Consider the following 8,960-nt stretch of genomic DNA (forward strand, 5'->3'; position numbering starts at 1 on the left):
TATTAAAGGGATAAACTGTACAGTAAAGAGGCTACAAAATCGAGATTATGTTGTCTCCTTCATGCATCTGCCTGTCTATGTTGCTGACGTAGATATTTTAGACAAATTGGATCATTGGGGAGTTTGTCCCCTTTCAAAAATTAAAAGAAGGTTTTATCCGGGCACAGATATTGAAGATGGGACGAGGTTTGTTAAAACTAGATTCCCCAAAGAAGTGGCGTCCCTCCCGTACAGCACAAGAATAGAGACAGCAGAAGGACCACAATACTTTAGGGTGATGCACAGCCATCAGGTGAAAACTTGCAGGCTGTGCATGAGCCCAGATCATGTGGTGAAAGACTGTCCAGATTTTAAGTGTTATAAGTGCGAGGAAAAGGGGCATTTCGCAAGGGATTGCGATGCGGTGAAGTGCCCGGATTGTAATAAGGTTTTAAATAAATGTGAATGTTGGATGGGGGAGGAGGAGGTAGAGCAGCGGGTAGACAGACAGATGAATGAAGGAGACAATATACAGTCAGAGGACAAAACAACAACACAAGACAGAAGAACAGAATCTAAAAGTGAAAAACAACAAGAGAATGAGGCTAATGGAAAGGACAGAGTCACTGAACAGGAAGGGACAACATGGACACAAATGGATATGACTGACAGTTTAAGGAATGTTTTGGAAGCAGCAGAATTGAGCAATTTGAATAATAAAGACTTACAACAAGGACAACAGGAAGACATATTTTGGACACAAATGGACATGACAGACAGTTTTCAAAAGGCATTGGACACAGTGGAGACAAAAGACCAAAGTAATGAGGAGCAAGACGAGTTAGAGGAACATTTACAAAAGGAGGGAAACAAAGAGACACAGGTGAAATCATCAAAAAGAAGAAGATCGATAAAGATAAAACCTAATTTAGAGACTGCAAGGAAAAAACTGCTAAAAGATGGAGAAATTGAATGCGAAAATAAGTATGAGTTGCTAAAGGGCTTGGAAGAGATGGACTGAGATGATGGTTTTTATGAATGTTTTTATCTTATTTATGGTTTTAGGAATTGTGTCTTTTAATGCAAGAGGGCTTTTAGACATCAGAAAATTTGAAAAAGTGAAAGAAATGTGTAAACGAGAAGATGTGATTTTATTACAAGAGACAAACTGGAGGGAAGAATACATGAAGGAAATAAGAAAAAGGTGGAGTGGGGAGATTTTATACAATAATGGGGATGGGAGGTTGGGAAGAGGAGTTGCAATTTTAATAAAAGAAAACAGTGGGGTTTTATGTAAAACAATCTATAATGACAAAGAGGGGAAGTGTATGATATGTGAAATGGAGTATGAGAAGAAAAAAGTAATTATGGTGAACGTTCATGCCCCAACAGAGGAGAACAGAAAGAAAGAGTATTTTAATGTACTAAGAGTTTATTTAAAGAAATATGAAAGAGTTATTATCATGGGGGATTTTAACACTGTTTTTAGTAAATTAGAAATGGCTGAGGGAATGGTTTTTAAAACAGATAAAGGAAGAAAAGAACTGAAAATATTGATGGAGGAAATGAATTTAATTGATGTGTGGAGAGAAAGGAATGAACAGACAAAAGAGTACTCAAGAAGACAGTTAGTGGGGAATTTTTTTTGTCAAACAAGAATTGATTTTATTTTATGCACAAGGAATGTTGAAGAGTTCATAAGCAAGATCAAATATGAAGAAACAAGTCTGAGTGACCATAAGCCAATTTTTATGAATTTAGACTGGAGTAATGTGAAAAGAGGGCCAGGGGTGTGGGTTTTAAACACAGCGGTTTTAAAGAATGAAGACTATGTTTTAAGTATAAAGGAAATTATTCAAAAGGAAAAAGGGAATGAAATTTATAATGAGGACAAAAGAATGTGGTGGGAGAATGTGAAACATTTAGTTAAAAAGTTTACAATAAAATACTGTAGACAGTTACAAAATTGTAAAAAATATAAGGAAAAAGAGTTGAAAGAAAAACTAGAAAACGAATTGAAAAATGAGAATGGAAAAGATATACAAAAGATAAAAGAACTGGAAGGAAGACTGAAAGAAATGGAGGAGGAGAAATTTGAAGGTGCAAGGTTAAGAAGCAAAGCTAAATTTACAGTGGAGGGGGAAAAGTGCACTAAATTTTTCTTTGATCTAGAGAAGAGAAGAGGGAAGGCAGAAATGATTAAAGAAATAAGGAGCAAAAATGGGAACATAGTAGAACAAAATGAGGAGATTTTGGAGAAAATAAGATCATATTATGAGAAATTGTTTTGCACAGAGGGAATAAAAGAAAAAGAAAAAAGGGAATTGGTAAAGCTAATCAAATCAAGAGTAGAAGAAGAGGAAAAAAGAGAATGTGACAAGGAGGTAAGAGAAGAAGAAATAAAAAGAGCAATTAGTGAATTGAACAAAAAGAAAAGTCCAGGAATTGATGGGTTGGGAAGTGAATTTTATATTGTTTTTAAAGATATTATATCTAGTATTTTAAAGGAAGTATATGATGAGATTTTTGAGAATGGAGGGGTAAATAAAAGAATGGGGATGGGCTTAATGAAGGTGATATACAAAGGAAAGGGGGATAAAGTAGATTTAAAAAATTATAGACCTATAACAATGCTCAATACTGATTTGAAGATTTTAGCAAAAGTTTTAGCTAACAGACTAAAGGAAGTGATGCCAAGCATAATCAAAACAAACCAAGCATATAGTATAAAAGGACGAGACATTGCTGACACAACTATGAGTATTAAAGACACAATAAGATATATAAATGATAAGAAGAAAGATGGTTTTTTAATTAGTCTGGACTTTGAGAAAGCTTTTGATAGAGTCGAGCATGACTTTTTATTTGGAGTGCTAAAGAGTTTTGGTTTTGGGGAAAATTTTATAAAGTGGGTTCAGATTTTATACAGAGGAGCTATAACCAGGATAAAATGCAATGGTTTTTTAACGGACTGTTTTAAAATAACAAGATCAATCAGACAGGGTTGCCCGTTATCTGCACTTTTATATGCCTTAGTTGCAGAACCACTGGGATTAGCTGTGAAGCACGAGGAAAGAATAAAAGGAATAGAGGTAGAGGGGGGAGTGAACAAAATATTTCAATATGCTGACGATACCACATTAATACTACAAGATCTGGCAAGTGTAAAGCAAGCAATGGAAACAGTGCAACATTTTTGCAAGGGTTCAGGAGCTAAAATAAACAAAGATAAAACAGTATATTTGAGATTTGGAGGAACTGAGGCTTTATCTGGACATTTTACGTTCAAGGAAATGGATGAAATAAAAATTTTAGGCATTGTAGTTGGGAGGGATGAAAAGAAAGCAGAAGCAACTATGTGGGAGGAAATGTTAGGAGGGATTGAAAGAAGGCTGAGGTTTTGGAAATTAATGTCTTTAACTTTGAAGGGGAGGGTTTTAATTTTGAATGTTTTAATGGTTTCTAAATTATGGAATATTTTATATGTGTCATCAATGTCACTGTGGATGGAAAAAAGGCTGAAAAAATGTTTTTTAGATTTTTTATGGGAAGGGAAGCCTCCAAGAATAGCTTACGCAACGTTGATTGGAGAAGTGGGCAAAGGGGGACTAGGTTTAATAGACGTGGAGCAAAGAAAAAACAGCTTAAGAGTGAAAATGGTAAAGAAATATTTGGATGAAGAAAATAAGGCAGCATGGAAAAGAACAATGGAATATTTTTTAAGTAAAAGTGGCAATTTTAATATGGGAGATAATATTTTATGGATGAGGATGAAAACATTCATGACAGAGGGTCTACCAGATTTTTATAAAGAATTGATTGGAGCATGGGGGAAATTTTTAACTTGTGTACATTTTAATATACAAGGACGCGAGAACATTTTAAATCCGCCTTTAGTTTTAAACAGTGACATTCTTAATCAAGAGAAAGTGGTGTTTTTTAGGAAATGGTGGGAGGTAGGAATAACAAGAGTAAGGGATATTTTATATGAATTTAAGGAAGGATTCTTACCGGTGCAGTATGTTATTGATGTGATGGATGAAGCGAAGGAGGATTTTAACAGACAAGACTTAATAAAGGAATACGACATAATTAAAAATGCCATACCTGCAGAATGGTTAACAAGAATAGAAAATATAGAAGAAAATAAACCAAGTAAAGATGTGAGTGTAAGATTTGGAGAGAAATGGTGGGATTTTAAAGATTGTACTGTGAAAATGATTTATGGGTTTTTTAGAGATGGGGTTTTTAAGAAACCTGGTGCAAATCAGTACTGGATACGGCTGTTTAAAGATGTAAATGAAGACAATATTTGGGCTAATATAAATGGCAAATTTGTACAATCAAAACTGGAGAATTTAGAATATTTTATCAGGAGTAAAGCAGTGTTTACAGATGTAATTTTAAACAAAATAGGGATGGAGGAAAGTCTCACATGTAAAGTATGTCAAGATGCAGATGAAGGATTTTTACACTTGTTTTTATATTGTAATGAGTTAAAAGATTTTAATGAGAAATGCAAAAACATAATTTTAACTTTGAAAGGAGAAAGAGACGACAATCTAGAGTGGGAAAAGGTGTTACTGTTGGGGCTGAACAAAGAGTGTAATAATAAAAAACTCATAAATTTACTTGTGATGTTAATGAAAAGTGCAATATGGGAGAGAAGAGTTGTAGCAAAAAAGGAAAACGTTTTATTAAATGTGTGGAATGTGTTTAAGAGAAAGGTGGAGAAATATTTTGAATGTCTATTTTATTATTTTAAGTTAGAGGAAATGCAGGAGGCTTTTTATGATGTTTTTACTCAAGAAGTCACAAAGATTTTAAATAACACAGGAATAAAAATGTCTTTTTTAAAATGTGATTTTACCGTTTAAGGAATACTACTTGCAACATTTTATGTAAAAAAAAACATATTATTGTGAAGCTGTGATGACCTTTTTTATGTTTTGTCTGAAGTGTAATCTGTATAAATAAGTGAATTGTATGAATTTTGAACAGTATAATAAAAGAAAAAAAAAAGTGGTTAAGGCGATGGACTGCTAATCCGTTGTGCTTTACATGTGTGAGTCGAATTCCACCCTGGTCATTCGTTTAAGAGAGCCCGGTGTTTATGTGGAAGGTAACTTACTTGCACCCTCTTCATGCTTAGAAGCATGTTATGGCAAAAGTAAGTGTCATCTTACCGAAAATAGTTGCAAAAACATACATGTACACATATGTGCCACAGTCCAGCCTCCATCAGGAAAGTGGCCACATATGTGATGAGGTGGCCGAGTGGTTAAGGCGATGGACTGCTAATCCATTGTGCTCTGCACGCATGAGTTTGAATCCCATCCTCATCGCTCACATGCTTTGGTATTTGAGAGAGCCTGGTGATTCTGTGGAGGGTGTTTTACTCGCACCCTCTTAGCGTTTTGAAGGATGTTCCTGCAAAATGTAATGTCGTCTGTACCGAAAATAGCTGCAAATACATACTTATGTGCCATAGTCCAGCCCCCATCTGGAAAGTGGCTAAATGCATGACGAGGTGGCCGAGTGGTTGAGGCGATGGACTGCTAATCCATTGTTCTCTGGATGCATGGGTTCGAATCCCATCCTCGTCATTCATTTAAGAGAGCCCGGTGCTTCCGGGGAAGTTATCTTGCTCACACCACCTTCGTGCTTCGAAACATATTATGGCAAAATTGAAAGTCATCTTACCGAACATAAATGCAGAAACATACATATACAAATATGTGCCGCAGTCCAGCCTCCATCAAAGAAGTAGGCGCATACGTGATGAGGTGGCCGAGTAGTTAAGGTGATGCACTTCCAATCCATTGTGCACTGCATGTGTGGATTTGAATCCCATCCTTGTCGCTCATTTGCTCTGGTGTTTGAGAGAGCCCGGTGCTTCCGTGGAAGGTGTTTTACTCGCACCCTCTTAGCGTTTTGAAGAATGTTACGGTAAAAGTTAATCCAGCCTCCGGCAGGGATGGACCGCTAATCCACTGTGCTCTGCCTGTGTGGGTTCAAATCCCATTCTCGTCGTTTAATTGCTTTAGTGTTTTAGAGAGCCTGGTGCTTCCATGGAATATTTCTTACACGCACTCTGCTTGTATTCTGAAGAATGTTATGGTACAGGTTAATCCAGCCTGCAGCATGTTTAGGAGCTCGACGAAAGTTGCAACATGTTAAAGAAACAGAAGCACAACCATCCTTTTCAACAGAACATTAAGCCTACTAAGAGGCTGATAAAAATTGCCAGAGCTGACTGTATTTCAAGTCATCTCAGCGAGGTATTGGGTAAAGTTTTCAACCAGCAATGATCACGCCTCGGATAGACCTCATAGGCTACGATATTGCCTCTGCGAAAGAATAGCTATAACAGCTATGAACTCTTCTGTGTACCAATCTGGACATGCAACGACAAGGTGGCATCAAACTTTAAACTGCCAGCAATCAGCCTTCTGGCACCAATAAGTGCATGCTGTGTCAGCAGAACAGGTTATTGATTTGTTCAAAAATAATTACTTATACATTGTTTCATTTTTACTTAAAGAAAAGTATACACTACTTATGTGACTCTGGGAGAAGAGAATTGTGGGTAATCTGGTAAAGGGGGCGGAGTCACAACGCTGAACGGCAGAGAAAAGGGTTGAGATTGGGATGTATTTATTGGGCTGTACAGGGATTGGGGTAAGGTAATGAAGAATGCAAGGGCACTGAAACCATATTTTGACAGAAATCCAAGGTCAGCTATGCTGCCGTTTTTAGACTCAGGCATTCTGTCTAGTTTCTCTCCAACAAAACCAGAAGAAACATGTTGCAATTAATGTTGAACAATAAAGCCTGGTTTATACTTCTGTGTCAAGTGATCAGCGTGATCCACGGCGCAAGCCTTGCGCGTAGCTGTGCACTTATACTTCTGCGCACTGTTTCTGTTGCACTGCAATACACTTCCGAAACGCTAGCTGGCAGTAGGTGTTTATGTTTCTCTGTGTTGAGTTTCTTCGTTGGGTGTTTTATTTTTTTCTGAACGCTTCCTTAATGTGCAAGTGGCTCAAATTCGCTCATTTTGAGGCAGGAACTAGTGGACGTGCAACAACTTTAGTTAAAAGGTAAACACAAAACAACAGTCTCCATCCGGAGCTCCTCCATGGGACTCCACACTTGTAAATACCTGCTGCTTCACGCTCGTGCGGCTCTCACCTCCGCCCACACTTGTCAGCGCTACCAAGCCGACCAATCTCAGAGCTTGCGCTACGCGTACGCGTAACATTTTTTGAGAGGTGCGCGTCAATGTCGCCGACGGCCACAGCGAGGTGCTATGCAACCACGTGTAGGCTGCGCCGTAGCATACGCGTGCGCTTGAAGCAGAGGTATAAATCAGCCTTAACTCTGGGGCACTGATCAGAGCTACTGATAAAGCTCCTTATGACAACCTTTATCTTATTTTCTGTAAGAACATCCATTCGAGTCCCAAAAGTTAATCCTTTCTCTAGCACAATGCTGTGCTTACACGTGACGAGGTGGCCGAGTGTTTAGGTTAGTATATTGTACTCTGTAAGTTCTGCTTTTAAATCCCATCCTCATAGTTTCACTGTTTTGAGAGAGGCAACTGCTTCTGTCTAAGGTTTCTTACTTGCACCTCTCAGCATCTTAAAGGATGTTTATGGCAAAATTGTATGTAATATATAGCGAAAATAGCTGCAAAAACATACGTATATGCCATAGTCCAGCCCCCATTAGGAGAGCACCTATGTGCGCGACAAGGTGGCTGAGTGGTTAAGGCGATGGACTGCTAATCCGTTGTGCTTTGCATGTGTGAGTCGAATTCCCCCCTGGTCATTTGTTTAAGAGAGCCCTGTGTTTACGTGGAAGGTAATTTACTTGCACCCTCTTCGTGCTTTGAAGCATGTTATGGCAAAATTAAGTGTCATCTCACCGAAAATAGTTGCAAAAACACAGATGTACACATATGTGCCACAGTCCATTCTCCATCAGGAAAATGGCCTCATATGTGATGAGGTGGTTAAGGTGGTGGACTGCTAATCCATTGTGCACTGCACGCGTGGGTTCGAATCTCATCCTCGTCGCTCACATGCTTTGGTATTTGAGAGAGCCTGTGAGAGAGAGCCTGAATCTGTGGAGGGTGTTTTACTCGCACCCTCTTAGCGTTTTGAAGGATGTTCCTGCAAAATGTAATGTCGTCTGTACCGAAAATAGCTGCAAATACATACTTATGTGCCATAGTCCAGCCCCCATCTGGAAAGTAGCTAAACGCATGACGAGGTGGCCGAGCGGTTGAGGCGATAGACTGCCAATCCATTGTTCTCTGGATGCATCGGTTCGAATCCCATCCTCGTCGTTCATTTCAGAGAGCCCGGTGCTTCCGGGGAAGTTATCTTGCTCACTCCATCTTCGTGCTTCGAAACATGATATGGCAAAATTGAAAGTCAGCTTACCGAACATAATTGCAGAAACATACATATACAAATATGTGCCGCAGTCCAGCCTCCATCAAAGAAGTAGGCGCATACGTGATGAGGTGGCCGAGTAGTTAAAGTGATGCACTTACAATCCATTGTGCACTGCATGTGTGGATTTGAATCCCATCCTCGTCGCTCATTTGCTCTGGTGTTTGAGAGAGCCTGGTGCTTCCGTGGAAGGTGTTTTACTCGCACCCTCTTAGCGTTTTGAAGGATGTCATGGTAAAAGTTAATCCAGCCTCCGGCAGGGATGGACCGCTAATCCACTGTGCTCTGCCTGTGTGGGTTCGAATCCCATTCTCGTCGTTCAATTGTTTTAGTGTTTTAGAGAGCCTGGTGCTTCCATGGAATGTTTCTTACACGCACCCTGCTTGCATACTGAAGAATGTTATGGTACAGGTTAATCCAGCCTGCTGCATGTTTAGGAGCTCAACAAAAGTTTTCAATCAGCAATAATCACACCTCGGATAGACCTCATAGGCTACGATATTGCCTCTGCGAAAGAAT

The 8,960-nt window shown here is 38.9% G+C and overlaps 2 non-coding genes and 1 pseudogene across 2 annotated transcripts; 1 reads left to right on the forward strand and 2 right to left on the reverse strand.

Moving 5' to 3' along the window:
- The first annotated feature begins 5,503 nt into the window (after window positions 1–5,503).
- trnas-gcu (transfer RNA serine (anticodon GCU)) lies at window positions 5,504–5,585 on the forward strand. The gene has a single exon. It is a non-coding gene; the product is annotated as a tRNA-Ser (tRNA).
- A 615-nt stretch (window positions 5,586–6,200) lies between these two features.
- On the reverse strand, window positions 6,201–6,341 carry LOC130224210 (U4 spliceosomal RNA). Its single transcript, XR_008837278.1, has one exon. It is a non-coding gene; the product is annotated as a U4 spliceosomal RNA (small nuclear RNA).
- Window positions 6,342–8,792: 2,451 nt separating this feature from the next.
- LOC130224278 (U4 spliceosomal RNA) lies at window positions 8,793–8,960 on the reverse strand (annotated as a pseudogene).

Source organism: Danio aesculapii, chromosome 4, assembly GCF_903798145.1.
Source record: "Danio aesculapii chromosome 4, fDanAes4.1, whole genome shotgun sequence".
In the NCBI taxonomy this organism is placed as follows: domain Eukaryota; kingdom Metazoa; phylum Chordata; class Actinopteri; order Cypriniformes; family Danionidae; genus Danio; species Danio aesculapii.